At 50.4% G+C, this 17,295-nt stretch overlaps 1 long non-coding RNA gene across 1 annotated transcript; it reads right to left on the reverse strand.

Annotated features, from left to right (window-relative positions):
- Positions 1 to 4,560: 4,560 nt before the first annotated feature.
- Positions 4,561 to 16,969, reverse strand: LOC125962096 (uncharacterized). Its single transcript, XR_007473504.1, has 3 exons — positions 15,621 to 16,969; positions 8,169 to 8,628; positions 4,561 to 8,006 (listed from the first exon to the last, which is right to left on the reverse strand). It is a non-coding gene; the product is annotated as an uncharacterized LOC125962096 (long non-coding RNA).
- Between the last annotated feature and the right edge of the window lie 326 nt (positions 16,970 to 17,295).

Genomic DNA, 17,295 nt, shown 5'->3' on the forward strand with positions numbered 1-17,295 from the left:
GCTCGAGTCTTCCCACCTGACAACACGTGGGTCTTGCTGAGCTGGAGAAGCAGGGCCGCCTGGGAGCCAGGAAACCTGTAGCCCTGGCCCTGGTTCCCACCGTGAAGGACAAAGCAGATGACTCCTTCAGACTCACAAGAATGGGTGCATTGGGCAAGACCAGGGGTTCAGAACCTGGGGAGAATTCAGAGGGTCTGTGAACTTGAACAGGAAAACATCTCATTTTTTCCCATGCACACCTTGATCTGACAATTCCTGCAATTGTGAATAAAGGCCCCAGCCACAACAGTGAAGCAGTCTCTGCCACAACATCACAGGCATTTTCCTGTCACGTGACAGTTGTTGCAGACATCTTGAAATCTCACTTACCCAGATCATTATTTCTAAATTAAGGTGTTTCTCAGAGCCGCCTTACTTAATGCCTTAAAAGAAGCACATACAATCGCCAAAAGGTAGAAACAACCCAAATACCTATCAATCGATGAACAGATAAACAAAAGTCAGCCATAAAAAGGAAGGAAGCACTGACACGTGCTACGAAACGGACGAGCCTCACAAACATTATGTTGAGTGAGAGAAGCCAGTCACAAAAGACCATACGTTGTATGATTCCATTTTTATAAAATATTCAGAATAGATAAATCCATAGAGAAAGAACACATATAGGTGGTTGCCATGCAGGAGGGGGAAGGAGAAATGGAGAGCAACCGCTTCTTGGGTACAAAGTTTCCTTCTGGGCTGATGAAAGGGTTTTAGAACTAGTTAGAATTAGTGGTCGCACAACGTTGTAAATGTACCAAATACCACTGAATTGCACACTTTAAAATGGTTCATTAGGGCTTCCCTGGTGGTACAATGGTTAAGAACCCTCCTGCCAATGCAGGGGACACAGGTTCAAGCCCTGGTCCGGGAAGATCCCACATGCCGCGAAGCAACTAAGCCCGTGGGCCACAACTACTGAGCCTGCGCTCTAGAGCCCACGCTCCGCAACAAGAGAAGCCGCTGCAAGAAGCCACTGCAAGGAGAAGCCCACGCACCGCAGTGAAGAGTAGATCCCTCTCGCCGCAACTAGAGAAAGCCCAAGCACCGCAACGAAAACGCAACGCAGCCAAAAATAAATAAATAAAAATACATTTAAAAAATAAACTAACACACCATTGCAAAGCAATTATACTCCAATAAAGATGTTAAAAAATACATTTAAAAAATAAATAAATAAATTCTGTATTTAAAAAATGGTTCATTATTTGTTATGTGTGAATTATGTTATTATATGTGAATATCTCAATTTAAAAAAGTGTATATAATAATATCTTGTTTTTTAAATACTTTGATAATTATATTTCAATACTCTAACCCTAGGAAGTTTCTTTTATACATTTAAGACCATTATTCTGAGAAGGAATTCATTGGCTTTGCCAGATGCCAAAGGCTCTTTGGTATAAAAAGGTTGGGGTCCCCTGGACTGGAAGCCCTCCATGGCCCACTCTTTGTACCTGTTTTTACCTGGACAGGTGCAGTCCTGGCTCCTGGTCCCTCCCAGGCCCATCCTGGCACTGTGTGGAGAAACCGGTGGCTTCCCAGGTGCTGCCTGTGGTGAGAGCGGAGCATTGGTTTCCTCCTGCTTTTCACTGCTAATGGGACTGGTAGTAGACAGACAGGGCAAAACCCCAAGTGTGCCCCTTATCACCGCACACTTAGAGGTTTTCATTCGGTGTGGAAGGCTCTCTGATCTCCAGGACTCATCTCTAAAAATGTAGATGTCCCGGGAGAGGTGAAATCCAGCACTGTAACCAAGGTCAATCTGCCGACAGGTGAGGCTGGACCAGGTCGCAGGTAGAGGAAGATGGAGCTTCGGGGGACGGAAGCAGCAGAACATGAAAGGGGAGGCTGACAGAGGACCCTAGGGTGAAAAGGCTGCCTTTTGTCTGAGGTGTGTCTGACGCTGGCTTGCCTCCCTGAACAGGGAATGTCACGTCACTGCCGCCTGCTGTGAGTGCAGAGGGCCTGGTATCTCTTCCAGATCCCACCCAGCGATGAGCCCACCCGACCCCACACCCGAATGAAAGTGCAGCAGTATCCACTGAATGCAGATGCTAGCTGATCATTCCTGACTCAGCCTTTGATTCCCCTGTGCCTGCTTCCTGCCCCTCTACATCTGCATTCAGGTGCCCCTCTCTGGTTGTAAACCCCTAGGGTGATAAAAGGGATTACATACTGACTATCTGCCATGCCACGTGCTAGGTGTTTTATAAGCATGATCACATGTAGTCCTTCTGCAAGCCCACGAAGTAGGCACCATGTACAGATGGAGAAACCACAGCTCAGAAAGGTGAACCTGTCGCTTGTGCGGAGCTGGGACCCAAGGTCCAGGCTCTCTCCTTCACACCCCTCCTCCTCTGAGAACGGGAAGTCCTGTCTTGGGTCCTTGCATCACTTACACCTCGAGAGAGAGTTGCCGAGCCCCTCCTGTTTGCCGGACACCGTGCTTGTGGGTCGTGGGCAGGCACGTGTTCTGCTTTAGCTCATTCTGCTGAACAGTTTCCAAAGTGCTTGTTCCGGTTTTCATTCCCACGAGGAACGTATGAATGTTCTTGTTGTTCTAGGTCTTTACCAAACCTTGAGGTCGCCAATCTATTCTAGCCATCCTGGTGGGTTTAGAGCAGTGTCTCAGTTTGCATTTCCCTGATGACCATAAAGCACTCTATGAAGTGATTATTTGAGTCTCTTTCCCAGTTTTCTATGAACCCCTTTTTTGGTCATGTATTTTGCAAATGGCTTCTCCTGCTCTGTGCTTGCCTTTTAACTCTCTTAACAGCGCCTTTGATGAACAGAAGTATTCAATTTTAATATAACCCAATTTGTCAATCTTTTCCTTTACAGTTTGCACTTTTTGTATCATGAAGATATTCAGATTTTCTTCTATGTTATTTTCTAGAAAGTGGAATTGACTTTCATGTATGGTGTGAGGTAGGGATCAAGCTTCCTGTTTTTTTCTCCAGTGGCTCTCCAACTGGCCCAGCACCATTTATGGCAAATATCATTCATGCCCCCTCCTCAACAGTGCCACAGTTGTCATATATCATATGCCCATATGTGCTGAGTTTATTTCTGGATGCTCTGTTCATCTGTCTATTTGTCTATCTTTCTATTCGAATTTTTTTAACCTCTCTTGGTGATTCTAACATGCAGCCACGGTTGAGAACCACTCATCTGGGGCCTTGCAGTTCATGGGGAGAGGTTTGGGTGTTAGTCCAAATGCAAATAGGTAGATGCCCAATAAAAGATTTTTAGAGGAAAAATAGCAATCCATCCTCCTCTCCACTCCCTCTCTTCTTCCCGCTCTGACCTCCAGATCCCCTGAAGCCAAAGTGCAAAGAAGGAAATACAAACACAAGAAGGAAAGCTTTCTGCTTGGGCCACCGGCCATGCCTGAGGAAATCTGATCCCTCCTGCAACCACATTTTGTTCCCAAGTTGCCATGGTACTTCCTGTAATTAATGGCTAGGTTTTAATTAAACATTGATTAGCTCCTAATTAGTCTAATGATTAGTCTTGGGGAGAAGACAGGGCTGTCAAACCCCATAAAGGAGGCGGCGGAGATAATGAAAGATTATGGCTTAGGTGGAAATGTTATTTCTCCCTCCCTCCAGGCCAAATGTTTTCTATAATTTTGGTCTATTATAAATGATGCTTTCAGTGTGAATTTTTCTAATCGGTTTGAGGCTGATGAAGTCCCAGGTGACTGATGCAAGGAAGATTGAATGTATTCGCCTTTTCATCAGATTTCAGCCTCTTAATGCAGCTAAAGAGCCTTTTCCCACTTAGAGAGGAATTAGTTTCTGTCTCCACAATGAAGTCATCCTGGGCTGAGGCTGTCCCCTCCCAAGGCCTTTGTGGGGGGCTCAGACCTTGCCAAGGACTTCTGGGATGCGAGAGTAACAGGACTTTCTCCCCCAGAGCAGATTTTGCAAGCACCTAATGCCCCATGTCACCTCTCCTCATTCTTCTCTACTTTACCCACACCTCCCACCATGCTGATGCAGCTCTGGTTTTATTCTGAAAACAGAATACCAGTCATGTGTAATCTGCTCCCAATAAAAGATGCATGCAGCCTCCCCGGAATCTCAGCCAAAGAGAAAGTTTGAGTGGCTGCACATGGACACAGCTCAGAGTAAATTGCGTTTGAAGTTAATCTATAGACGTCAGCTATGCAGCAAATCTTGCAGGGAGAAAAAGGATTCGATGATACTGGTTAATCATCCCCAGTGTATCTTTTGGAAGTTTGAATTTACGTAAAACAATACAAGATTCCCTTAAAGCCGTGTGTTGAGCACAAAGTTCGGGAGAGAACAGAGACATGAAACCTGAAATCCAGAAAGGTTTAGGGTCGAGGAAAAGATGCTGTCTACGGAACAAGGCAGGTCCTGACAAGCAAGACTTGCCAACTTGAGAAGCCCCAGCATTTGCTGTTGGGGGTTGCTGGTGCTACCAGAAACACCCCAGCCAGAGTCAGAGAAGGCATGGGGAAGCTCAGAAACCAGTGGAAAGAGTCACACTTCTTCTTTTTTAATTGTGGTAAAATACACATAACATAAAATTTAGCATTTTAACCATTTTGAAGTATACAGTTCAGTGACATTCAGTACATTCACATTGCTGTGCAGCCGTCACCACCATCCATCTCTAGAACTTTCTCACCTTCCCAAACACTAACTCCCCCTCCCCCTACCATACCACCTCTATGACTTTGACTTCTCTAAGTACCTCATATGAGTGGAATCAGACAGTATCTGTCCTTTTGTGCCTGGCTTATTTCCCTTAGCATCATGTTCTCAGAGTTCATCATGTTGCAGCAGGTGTCAGAATTTCCTTCTTTTTCAAGGCTGAATAATATTCCATCATGTCAATGGGCCACTTTTTGTTTGTTCATCCATTGATGGAAATTCTGGTTGCTTCCACCTTTTGGCTATTGTGGGGAATACTTACATTTCTTGAACTAACAGGAAAATTTATTATTTGAGTTATTTGAGTCTTCAGGTGGAAGATTAGGTTAGAGAGGACTCTGTGCTAATCCCCCAAATCTCTGCTTTACTCTCTCTTTAAATAAACAAGGAGGGACTTCCCTGGGGGTCCAGTGGTTAAGAATCCGCCTTCGAGTACAGGGGACACGGGTTCGATCACTGGTCAAGGAACTAAGATCCCACAAGCCTCGGAGCAACTAAGCCCACGCACCACAACTACTGAGCCCGTGTGCTCTAGAGCCTGTGCGCCACAACTAGAGAGAAACCCACATGCAACAATGAAGAAGATCCCGCAGGCTGCAACTAAGATCCAACGCAGGCAAATAAATAAATAGACAAGGAAACCCAACAGCTATATCCCCTTTTATCAATTTTACTTGTCATTTTGCAATAGCTTTTGACAGACAAGCACATGGGAAATATCCAACACAGACTTTTATCATCTTACTGAGACTTGGCCATATTTGGCCTCTTTACTGGTGAGAGTGAGAATAAACGTGCAGGGTGTTAAGTCAGTGGGGCTTGGGGACCACTTGCTATGGCAGTCAGCAGGACTGACTGATACACCTCCCCACATAACCCTGGGGTGCCCTGTGGCCTGGTGAACTGGGATCCAGGCGTCGGTTTCAGAGGGAGGCCTCTGCCCTGACGGAGAGCACCCTCATGCCGTGGGCCGTTTCCAAGCCTGTTCATAATGACCACACCCACGGGGTCTCTGCCACGTCCCTGCTGCTGGACGAAAGTCCACCTCAGCAGCAGGGAGTGTGGCTCCAGGGGGACAAGGCCAGAGGCTGGGAGACCATGGGGAGATCCCCACTGGTCCTGCTAGCCCCTTGGGATCCAGACAAAATGGAAAACACCCACACCTTTAACGGGTGGGCAGTAGGCAAAGACCCAGCATCAGATGCCCAAAGGAAAAAAGAGAGATTAGGTCACATATGAGACTTAACTTCAAAATGTTGACACAGCAGTATTATTGCCACCCAAGGCACAGAAATTGAAAGACTCAAAATCCATCTTCCTCTCAAAAAGAAACCCCAGATGAGAACAGGGACAGCCAGCCACAGCTCTGCCGACCACTCCTACTGAGGGAGAGAGAAAGAGAAGCAGCCATCGTGTGTCAGGGAGACACGTCCGGGGTCACTAAGCCCCCACCTGAGCAGCAGCTTGCACGCTGAGTGGCAAACACACCCCATCTTTCAGGACGTGTCCCTCCTGCCTCCTTCTCCTGAGCTCATTCTTCTGCCGACGCGGCTCCGCTGTCCCGCCAGCCCCCACATCTGCTTCTCCTCTCACTGACCCAGGTTCCCACACCCAGGAAGCTCATCTCCAGATTCACAGGTGCGAAGCATATGGGCTTTCCTGTGCTCAGCCGGAGGCAGACGTCCAGGAAGATGCATGTTCTAAGCTGGAGGGGGCCCCAGGAAAGCTGGTCTTCATTCCTGATGGGACTTGTCAGGGGAGGGATGGGCTCAGGCCAAGGATCCCAGGGTGGGTGGACCCAAGGAGGGAACTGGGAAAGCTGCAGACTCCACACCACGCAGCTGAATGGCAGCATCCTTATCAGGACCCAAGGCTGCAGGTGTGTCCCTGGCGAAGCTGAAAAGGGGCTGGGCTCTGCCTTAGCCATGGGGCACTGCCCAGGAATACAAGATTTTCCTTTAAGTAATCATTGGAATAAATGCTTATGATCTGCCTGACTGGGGCTAAGCCCCGCTCCAGACAGCATGGGGAATACATTAACCAATGGGTGGGTCTAGGCTCGAGGGAGGAGCCCCTCACTGCTGGAAGGCTATGAGACAACAGAAAGTTCCAGGAGGTTAGGGAGGGAAGGACCACTTCTAACTGAAGGTGCACAGAAGTCTTCCTGGAGGAGGTGACATTTCAGTGGGGTTCTGAAGGATGTGCAGGAGGATTTCAAAAGGGGGAAGTACCCAGGTGCACATCCCACACAAAGGTCCTAGGCCAAGGCAGAAGCTCAGATGGTGACAAGATGCAAATGGGGCTATGACAGGCATGGGGGACAGGATTGCCTCACCAGAAATTCACTTAGTCATTCTACAAACATTAATTGGCCACCCAGGGCTGAGTGGACTGAGGGTCAAAGCCAGACTGCAAAGAGCCCTCCAGGGGCAGCTGTTGGTGACACTGGACAAGAGGTGAAGTGGGTTCAACCCGTGCCGTGGGAAGAAGATGCTACTCTGGTGGTTCCTCGGGAGGGAATTCAAATCCTCCTCCCAGCCCAGCCTCCCCTGGGGACTGCAGGTCCAGCATGTGGGAGAAACACCCCCTTCAGTGGCTGATGGGTTCCTGGAGCCCAGCTCCGGGGACTGCGGGTGACGTCCCCACCCATGTGAATTACTGATCACACCCACCTTCGGTCCATTGGGCTCCAGTGACCTGCGCCTGGCTGACCTTTGCCCTTCATGTCCTGTCTTTGGGGTGCAGCCTTGGCCAGAGGGCGGCTTTTCCTGTTGACTGCAAGGCCGGCCTGCGTGCTAGTCTCCCTAAGCCATGGGTTCTCTGCCTGCAAACCCCCACCTCCCCGCGTTCATTCACAGGACTGAAGGTGTATTGATCCCTGCACAGATCTCATCAGATGCAGATTGGGAGAAATCGATGGGATTAGGGCAGGGGTCAGGGGCCATCCTCCAACCCCAAGGCAGTGGCAATGCCCACCCTCACGGTCTCCTGCCACAGGGACCCCCGCAGAGTGTACTCCTCTCAGACTTGCATTTTAAGGATAAAGAGGCAGCGGGCCCTTTTGCCAGGATGCATTTAGGGATCTCAGTCTCTTCATGGGGGGAGAAAAGGTCGCTCTCAGCTCAATGCAGCCTCCTTCTGGGGTGAAGGTCACAGTCAGGGCTCACCACTGCCAGCCACTTGCTTTGTAACATGTCCAGCCAGCTCTGCAAATTTAAATCCCTGGGAGGTTCCTGAAGCACAGTCAATGGTGACGAGGACGGAAGCCAAGGCTGTGGCCTGAGAGAGAGCGCCAGGCGGTCAAGAGAAATGCTCAGTGCTGCCCGGCCAGGCTCATGCCAGCCAGCAGCTTAAGACCCACAGATGCCCCAGCCCGCAGGCACCCCTTCGGTTCCTGAAACTCTGGGACGCGCGCGCGCACGCGCACACACACACACATACCGGTTATGTTGCTGCACCAACTGAAACGTGTCAGCAGCAGAAGAAGCGAGGCCCCTGTCCCCGGCCTTCATGCTTCTTGCTTTTCTAAAAAGCATCTTCCACCTGCGCTTCTGTATCCCTTCCCCTGTGCAGCAGAACAAGTCTCAGAGACCAGAGCCCCTGGATGCTCGTTTATCCCAGCCAGCCTCAGAGCCGTGCTCCCTTGGGAATAAAACAGACACAGGTGAAAACGTTTTTTGGTTGAGGCAGCTGGGCCAGCCACATCGGGTGCCTGGAAATTGCTTCTGTCTCGGTCACATCCAGAGAGCCATTTCTGAGGGTGTTGACAGGCCGGGATGCGTCCTCGAAAGCCGGGCGCTCTGTCACGATTCACCGTCCAGGCATGTGGTTGACTCAGAAGAGCTGTGGCCAACTCCGCGTGGTCAGCTCCCACCCGGCCACGACACCCCATCCTCTGAGCCTGAGGGCAAAGAAGGAATGTGAGGCCCCGCCGGCTAGTGAGGTGTAGCCCCCAATGGAAGCTGCGTCTGGTTCTTATTGGCTCCTGTCCTGGGCAGGACTTGGACACAGGTGGGCAGGGCCAGGAAAGGGGTGATGGCACTAGGTTTGAACACACCTTGTTTGAATCTTCACTCGCGTCACTTTGCTTGAAATCTGCCTCCCACATAGCAGACTCTCTGCATGCCCCACCCTCGCCCCACAGCTTCAGGGCATGCCGGCCCAGCCTCTAAATGCCAACTCCTGCCTTTATTTGCCTGAGGGTTTTCTCCAGCCCTCAGAGCCGCTGTGTCCACATCCTCCCCACCTCGGATCCCAGGCAGCAGGCCTGAACACCCCCAGGGAGCAGCCCTCAGAGACTGAGGGTTGGTGTATGAGACCTCCAGCTCCCCTCCCCTCTGGTGGAATAACCCTGAGACACGTCAGCAGCTGACCTGATAATCCCCCTTAGGAGCTGCCTCCCTCTCCTCCTCTCGCCCTGACCGACGCGCTTTGCAACCTCAGGTAAACTACCTGCCTGCATCTCAGGGTCTGCTTCTGGGGAAACCCTATCAAAGCCCCCACCCTCAGCTCTGACGGGAGGAGCTGGGAAGGGGAGGGGACGTGTGACCCAGGAACATGAAACCTCCTGAAATGTACATTATGTCACTCAAGGCTGAGCCCACGACACAGGGGGCACTGAGGGCCAGTGGGCTCAAGGAAAGGCCTGTGGATCAGGAGCGAGGGGAGGAAGCAGGAAGAGAGAAGTGGACAGCAAGGACAGCTCCTGGGAAGACAGGTGAAGGGCCAAGAAGCCCATGGAAAGACATCACTATCATCAGGGAGACGCAGATCAAAAAACACAGTGAGACACCACTTCACACCTCCTAGGATTAAAGAAAGTGGGGGGGGGAGGGAGGGAGGAAGGGAAAGGGAAGAAAGGGAGAGAGAAAGGAAGAAAGAAGAAAACAAACAAGTGTTGGAGAGGACGTGGAGAAAGTGGAACCCTCATGCATTGATGGTGGGAATGTGAAATGGTACTGCCACTGTGGAAAACAGTTTGGTGGTTCCTCAAAAACTTAGTCATAAAATGACAATACAACCCAGGATGTCACTCCAAGGTATAGAGTCAGAAGACTTGAAAACAGATACTCAGACAAACACATGCACATGCTTGTTCACAGCAGCACTATATACAATATCCCAAAGGTGGAAGCAACCGAAACGTCCATCAACCAATGAATGGATAAACAAAGTGCGGTCCATCCATACGAGGGAATACTACATAGCCCATAAAAGGAATGAGGCGCTGATCCATGCTACAATGTGGATGAACCTTGAAAACATCATGCTAAGTGAAAGAAACCAGTCACAGAGCACCACACATTGTGTGATTTCATTTACATGAATTGTCCAGAACAGATAAATCCACAGAGGCAGAAAGCAGAGTAGAGGTTTCAGGGGCTGGAGGGAGGCAGGAATGGGGAGTGACTGCTGATGGGGATGGGGTTTCCTTTTGGGATAATGAAAATGCTTTGTAAATAAAGGTGCTGATTGCACAACATCGTGACTGCGCTAAAAACCACTGAATTGTTTACCTTAAAATGGTAAATTTTATGTTAGGTGAATTTCACCCCAATTTTAAAAAATCCATCTGTGTATCAAATTTAAATACATCTTTCTGGATTAAAATTAAAATTAGGGGCTTCCCTGGTGACGCAGTGGTTGAGAATCCTCCTGACAATGCAGGGACTTGGGTTTGAGCCCTGGTCCAGGAAGATCCCACATGCTGTGGAGCAACTAAGCCCATGCGCCACAACTACCGAGCCTGTGCTCTAGAGCCCACGAGCCACAACCACTGAAGCCCACGCTCTGCAACAAGAGAAGCCACCACAATGAGAAGCCCACGCACTGCAACGAAGAGTAGCCCCCGCTCACCACAACTAGAGAAAGCCCACACGTAGCAACGAAGACCCAACGCAGTGAAAAATAAATAGAATAAATAAATTAAAAATAATAATAAAATTAGTTGACTTCAATCTTTTATTAATACGAAAAGAAACTGCACCTGAGGTGGAAAAATAGCAAATTCTGCCACACGTTCACAGCCCAAGAGAAGGCAGCAGGCGTGGCAACCTGTAAAGGGCTGACCTTGCAGGGCACTGCACTGATTACAACTGATCTCTGCACTGAGCCAACCCAGTAAGCCCTAAATTCCTGTATCACTATGGTTAATCACAGAGATCATCACTATTGCTAGCATCCCTTTTCCTTAGGAAGCCATTCACCCATTACCTGGAGTGGGAAACTGAGGACTGCGTGAAGCTTGGAAACTGAGAGAGGTCCCTGAGGGGTGCTCAGTGGGGTGCCCTAGAAGGAATGCCCAAGGTGGGTTTTCCCTCACAATTTGGTGGGGAATGGGATTCTGAGGGAGGGTTCCCAGGAGAAAAAACAAGAGGGAGGGAACCACGTGGGACCGAGAAAGTCACGGTCTCAGCAGAAGGCCAGCTTCAGCCTGGTCCTGCGGGACCACCAGAGTCGCTCCCTCCCTGGGACCAGCCCTTTGCACCTCCTGTTGCCCTGCTCTGGTCACTGCTGGGGGGGCGGTTAATTCTCTATAGAGGGTGCTGCTGCAAGTTGGCAGAGCTGGGGAGGGGGTGACTCAGATCTTAGGGGGCAGCAGCAGCAACCACAGAGTTCAGTAGAAGGGAGTTCAGCAAAATTCTCTCCTTGGCCTGAGAGCTGACCCTAAACCCAGCTCTGCCTGGGCCCTCTGGTCAGCATCTCTTGGTGGCCCTATAAAACAATGATCACCAGTACTTCCAGGCTGTCCAGAACCTTTTGGAAGGCATCTTTGATCACTACACATTTAGAGGTGCAAATAATGGTAATAATAATTAAAACGCAGTTGATCCAGGCTGCACTGATTTCTTGTTTTGTTTTGCTCTAAGTGGAGCTAATCTTACAGCTAGCATTTAAGTGGCTAGGGCAGGAAAAAATTACATCCTTTTTTCTCCTCCAAATAGATTTTGCCCTCATCTGGTGACATGAGCTTGGCAAGGGGCTTGGGTGACAGGCCCTGCCATGACCCGGGAATGGCGGCCGTGAGCAGCTGACTCTTCCGGTTTGTTGCTGCCACTTTAGCAAACCATTCCAGTGGATTTTATGTTGTGGTGCTGTGTTACCCATGTCCACGTCAGACCCCAGCATGGACAGAAACCAAGCCACCAAACAAGAAGGCCCAAAAGGAGGGGACGTGCAGGGTATCTGTGCAGACTGTGGCAGAAGGCTGGGCAGCCCGGGGGTCCCAGCAGATGGGAACGCACTCAGGTCTCCAGGGGCAGAAAGAAGTTTCTGGAGACATCCTCCCAGCGGCTGCTGTCTCCTCGGGCTGCACAGGGCTTGTTCGCAGTTAATGAGCCCTAATTAACATGTTGATGGGGATGTGCGCTGTTTATATTTGGAACATTTTTACTGTGTCAGTTGTTGCTTTTGTTGGGTTAATGATGTTCAGGCTGGATCAGGAGTCTTGGGAAACCGATAGTAAAAGAAGCTGTTTCCCCTCCTCCCCCCACCTCCCAGCCTCTTCCTCTGGATGATGCTGTTACTGCAGGGAGGGCCTCCACCCCCAGCTCTCGCCTTCAGCCAGCCATCTGACCCCAGACACGTGCCCAGGCCATGGTCCAATGGCATCCGGTCACTCTGTCCCTATCAGTCATGATTTCACAGGCCACGTGCCCAGAGTTCCAGCCCTTCCTGCTTCCCTCTGGGCGACTGACCAATACTGGCAACTCCTTCTGTGTTCACACTCTTTAGTGGGGGCATCTGGGAAGGGGGCTCCTAAGAGACCACTTGGATGGGTCCCATGTAGAGGAACTGAAGGCTGAGGCACCAGAACCAAGTTAAAGCTCAGAGCCTGGATGTGCTAAGAATCTCTCTCTCACTGAAACATTCCAGGTGTTTCCGTGGGGTGCAAGCAGCAGGCACCGTAACCATCCCAGAGAAAATATTTAGCAATTCAGGAGCAAGCTCAAATTAAAAGAATAAAAAAGGAGGATGCCTGAGGTAGGGTGTCATCTCTGAAACCACCACTGGCTTTTACAGCCTGCTTCCAATATGCCTTTCCAACCCCCCACTGCTCCCTGCTTGACCCTCTCCAGTCTCCCTCCTACCCACCCCCCCCACCCAGAGTTCATATCTCCTTACATCTGCACCTCTGCATAGTCCTCTCCCTCCCCAAGTCCTTAGAACACTCTCATCCCTCTCCCCAATGTCAACTTCTCAAAATGCCACCCCTCTTCTAGGTCCAGTGTATAAGTCAGCTGCTGCTGACCTAATGCTGTGTAACAAAATACCCCCCAGAGTCAGCAGCTTATGAAAGAATTTATTCATACTCTGACAGGTCTACGGCTGATCTCAGGAAGCTGGATGAAGATGGCTCAGCAGAGGGATTCTGCTTCAGGCTTCATATCCCACAAGCTAGACCCCAGGCTGTAGAGCAGCAGATCTCCCATGAATGGGATGGGAACTTTTTTGGATCTAAAACTAAAGAGACGTCCTATTTTAAATAGGGATCTGAAATATGTGAATCAGAAAAGAGAGAGGCAGAGAGAATGGAAATGCAGGACAGAGATTCAGACAGAAAGAGGAGAGAGAGTTGAGGGAGAGGAGAGAGATAGAAAGGTGAGTAAAAGCAAAAAGTACACAGTTGCCCATAGAGTAAGACTCTCCCAATCTGGAAATAGGAGAACTGTCACACTGACCCAGAAACACCAAGCAGAGCCCAGGGGATGCCTTCAAGCTTGAGTGGCCCCCACGCTGATACAAATTTGGTCATGAGAATTCACGAGTAGATGAGCTGTGAAGGGTGGGCTCTTCAGGAAATGGAGCTTGGATGGCTGGTTACCCTAGATCTTTTTTTTTTTTTGGCTGCACCACCAGGCCCTCAGCAGTGAGAGTCAGAGTTCTAACCCCTGGACCACCAGGGAATGTCCCTAGTTACCCTATTTCAAAAATGAAATTGAACACCTATCCCACACCACGAGTGTGCATCACACAACTTTAAAATTTTTCAAAGAAAAGATTTATGATCTTGTAGTCAATAAGAAAGTCTTTTCTTAAAAATCAAAACCCAGGGAGTTCCCTGGTGGCGCAGTGGTTAAGAATCCGCCTGCCAATGCAGGGGACACGGGTTCGATCCCTGGTCCAGGAAAATCCCACATGCTGCAGAGCAACTAAGCCCGAGAGCCACAACTACTGAGCCTGCATGCCACAACTACTGAAGCCCACGCACCTAGAGCCCATGCTCCACAACAAGAGAAGCCACCACAGTGAGAAACCCGTGCACCACAACGAAGAGTAGCCCCCGCTTGCCGCAGCTAGAGAAAGTCCGTGTGCAGCAACGAAGACCCAACGCAGCCAAAAATAAATAAATAAACAAATTAAAAAAAAATTTTAAAAATCAAAACCCATAAAGGAGATAATCAAGAATTTTTAACTACATTAAAATTTTAAACTTTATACAAAAAAGAAAGTGAGAATATGAGCAACAATCTGGTAGGTGTTTACACCATGCATAAGTGACAAAGGATTCCTATGCAGAATGTGTGTAGAATTCACAAAAATCAACTTTTCAAAAACACATGACAATAGGAAAATGGACCAAAGACAAAAAAGGCATTTCATCAGAGGAAATGTGAATGTCTTTTAAAACGTGATGCTATATTCAAGTAACGGAAATGGAAATTAAAACCTAAGTGAGGTCCCATTTTACAGACATCAGATCATCAAAAAATTTTAAATGAGACAGTATCAAGAGTTGGCGAGGGTGTGGGTCACTGATGAATCCGACACTGCCGGTGGTCGGACATGCCACAGCCATGCTGAAAACAATTTGTCATCATCTCATGAAGCTGAAAACGCACCTCCCTAAGACCCTGAAACCCCCCTTCTTAGCCAATTTTCTAGAGAAACTCTTGCCCGGGTTCACCAGGAAATGTGAATGTTTACAGCAACGTTGCTTGAAATAATTAAAAACATATCCGCCAACTGGAGAATGGAGGACTGTCGTTCCCTCACGCACTGGAATTCTACACGGCGCTGAAAAGAAATGGACTGCATTTATATATGAATCTCAGAAATAACAACGTAGAGTTAAAAAAAATAAAAAAGCCAGGGTGCAGAGGAATCACACAGCGAGACTCTGCTCAAGTAAAGCTCAGAAATCCACAACTAAACAATATGCTGCTTAGACCTAGACGCCGAAGAGTTCAAATCACAAAGAAAAGCAAGAGAATGAACAATTCCAAACGCAGGGCAGAGTTCTTGTATTGGGGACAGGGAATAAAACAGGGGTGGGGGGGCAGCAGGACCCAAGGCCAGGATACCTGTCTGTGCCTCTGGGTCGGTGGTGGGTCCACAGGCACATTTTGCTTATTTATTATTTACACTTCGATGTCTATGCATATTTCATCACGCAAGAAAGGAGCAAATGGGGAAGGCAAGAAGCTAATGCGATGGGACAGAGGGCAGCGAGGGGGAGGGGGGAAGGGCAGGGCATGGGCTGCAGGCTTGTCCTCAGAGCCAGGAAGGTGCCCCCCAACCAGCTGATGGGGATCCACCCCCAATCCGCCCAATTTTGCCTCGAGGCCCATCCTGCAGACCGTCTCTGCGTCTGACACCCTACCAGAACAGCATCTCAGGCTGCAGCGTCTGTCCTCCCGCCTAGAGGCTCATGTGGCCTGGGACACGCTGCTCTCCCCTGGGCTGACCTGGGCTGGATGGGGTGTGCGGTCCAGCTGCTTGTGGGAAGGTTCGCCTGCCATTCAACTTCCCCCCGGACCTGGACTCACCCTCCTTACTCAGCACCTCCCCTCTTCCCTCCTTCCCATCTGACCCACAGGGCAGGTGGGGCTCCCTGCTGTGCCCCCTCCACATGGAGGGGGCAGCAGCCCCAAGGCCCTAAGGGAGACTCACCTCCTCTTCCAGTGAAATGTTCTCCTGGGCACGGTGCCCTCCACCGGAAGACGACAGGCATGTGGCACTGCTGTCCAGTCCTCTTTGGCAAAAGCCTGTTGGGTGCCCCCTCCACCTGGCCCAGGAGGACAGCCTGGGTCCCCACTCGGCACCCACAGTGCACCAGCTCAGGATGCTTAACCTCTGGCAGAGGGAGGAGGGTGCCATGGGCCAGTCTCCCCTCTCCGTCTGGACAGATCGTCCAAGGACAAGGCTCCTTGCAGGTGGTCCTGAGGGCTGAGCCATCAGTCTGCCTGGTGGGCTCCACCTCCCTTCCTGCCCTGCCACCTGCCCCTCGGATAACACGGGGTCCTGCCTCTCAGGCTCTGTTTCCCTCCCCCTTGACGACACCTCTAGTGCCCCGATATCCAGCACCAACCCCAAATCTGGATGCTCGGCTGCCTGTGCTGGCCCCTCTCACATAATGAGATGGATTTGGACCACAGCTCCTTTGTTCAGTTTTATGGAGTATTACACAAAAATGCTGTGAAATTAGGTTCTGTTGCTAATATCATGCTGAGCCCATCCATCTGCTTTCATGTCCAGCACTGAGACTAAAGGAAAGGGGCCAGGACAGGTGGGACCGGGAGGCCGGGGCCTGGGGCCCACGGGCTGGAGTTTCCAGTCCAGAGAACACGGAATGGGAGACAGGGCACAGGGGAAAAGGCCTGGACCCCCCAGGAGAAACCCAGCATGACTCAGAGGTGGGGGGCATTGGAGAGGGTGGGGCTCCCAGACCCAGACCCGTGCAGAGTTCAGAACTCCTTTGAGTTGGGCCTCTGGTCTCTGAGGCTGGTCACTAATGCAACCAGCAGAGTGCTGCTACACAGCACTACTCAGGGGAGGAGGGGAGAGGGGGGAGGGAGAAAAGCCACCTGGCCGTGCCCGTTCCCTCTGGCTGGCTGCTCTGAAAAGGCTGCATTATTCCCAACACCCCAGGCAGGTGGCCCTTCCTCACTTGCTTCCCTCTTGAGGCTCTGAGCTGTGAGACCCTCAAATGCAAGTCTTCCCACATCACCCAGTCCCCCACCCATACATGCACACACACACACACATGCACACTGCCCTAGCTTCCCCCTTCACACAGCTTCACCCGCCTCGTGTCCCACCGGTAGGGTTTTGCCCCATCCAGGTTCCCATGGGCCATCCTCCACTGCTGGGGTTCTGTGGGCTGGCATCTGGGCTGACCCCACAATGGAAGCCCACTTAGCATGTCAGAGATGGACACCACCTTAGACATGGGTTAATCCAGCTCTTCTGCCACCAGACCAGGTAGCAAGGTCCAAGCAGCCGTGTGACTGGCCCATGGTTACCAGCCTGTCTGGGGGACTGGGTTCAGGGACGACTCCTCAACTCTTTCCGCCCCCAGGAGCCCTGATGGGCCAGGAACATATGACTGTGGGTAAGAAGCACAGAGCTGGGTCAGGGTGCTGGTGGTCACTGGAAGGAGAAAGCCATCAGTGATGGATGCTTCCTGCCCATGGTGTGGCAAGGGTGAGAGCTGGGACGAGGCCATCTCGAACTGGCCATCATCCAACCGAAATAGCGTGTTTTAAGTAAGCACAGCCCTGGCCAACACGGCTATCAACATTTGTTTGCCTAACTCAGGGGGAGAGAAAAAAATACCAGGACTCAA

Source organism: Orcinus orca, chromosome 19, assembly GCF_937001465.1.
Source record: "Orcinus orca chromosome 19, mOrcOrc1.1, whole genome shotgun sequence".
Lineage (NCBI taxonomy): Eukaryota > Metazoa > Chordata > Mammalia > Artiodactyla > Delphinidae > Orcinus > Orcinus orca.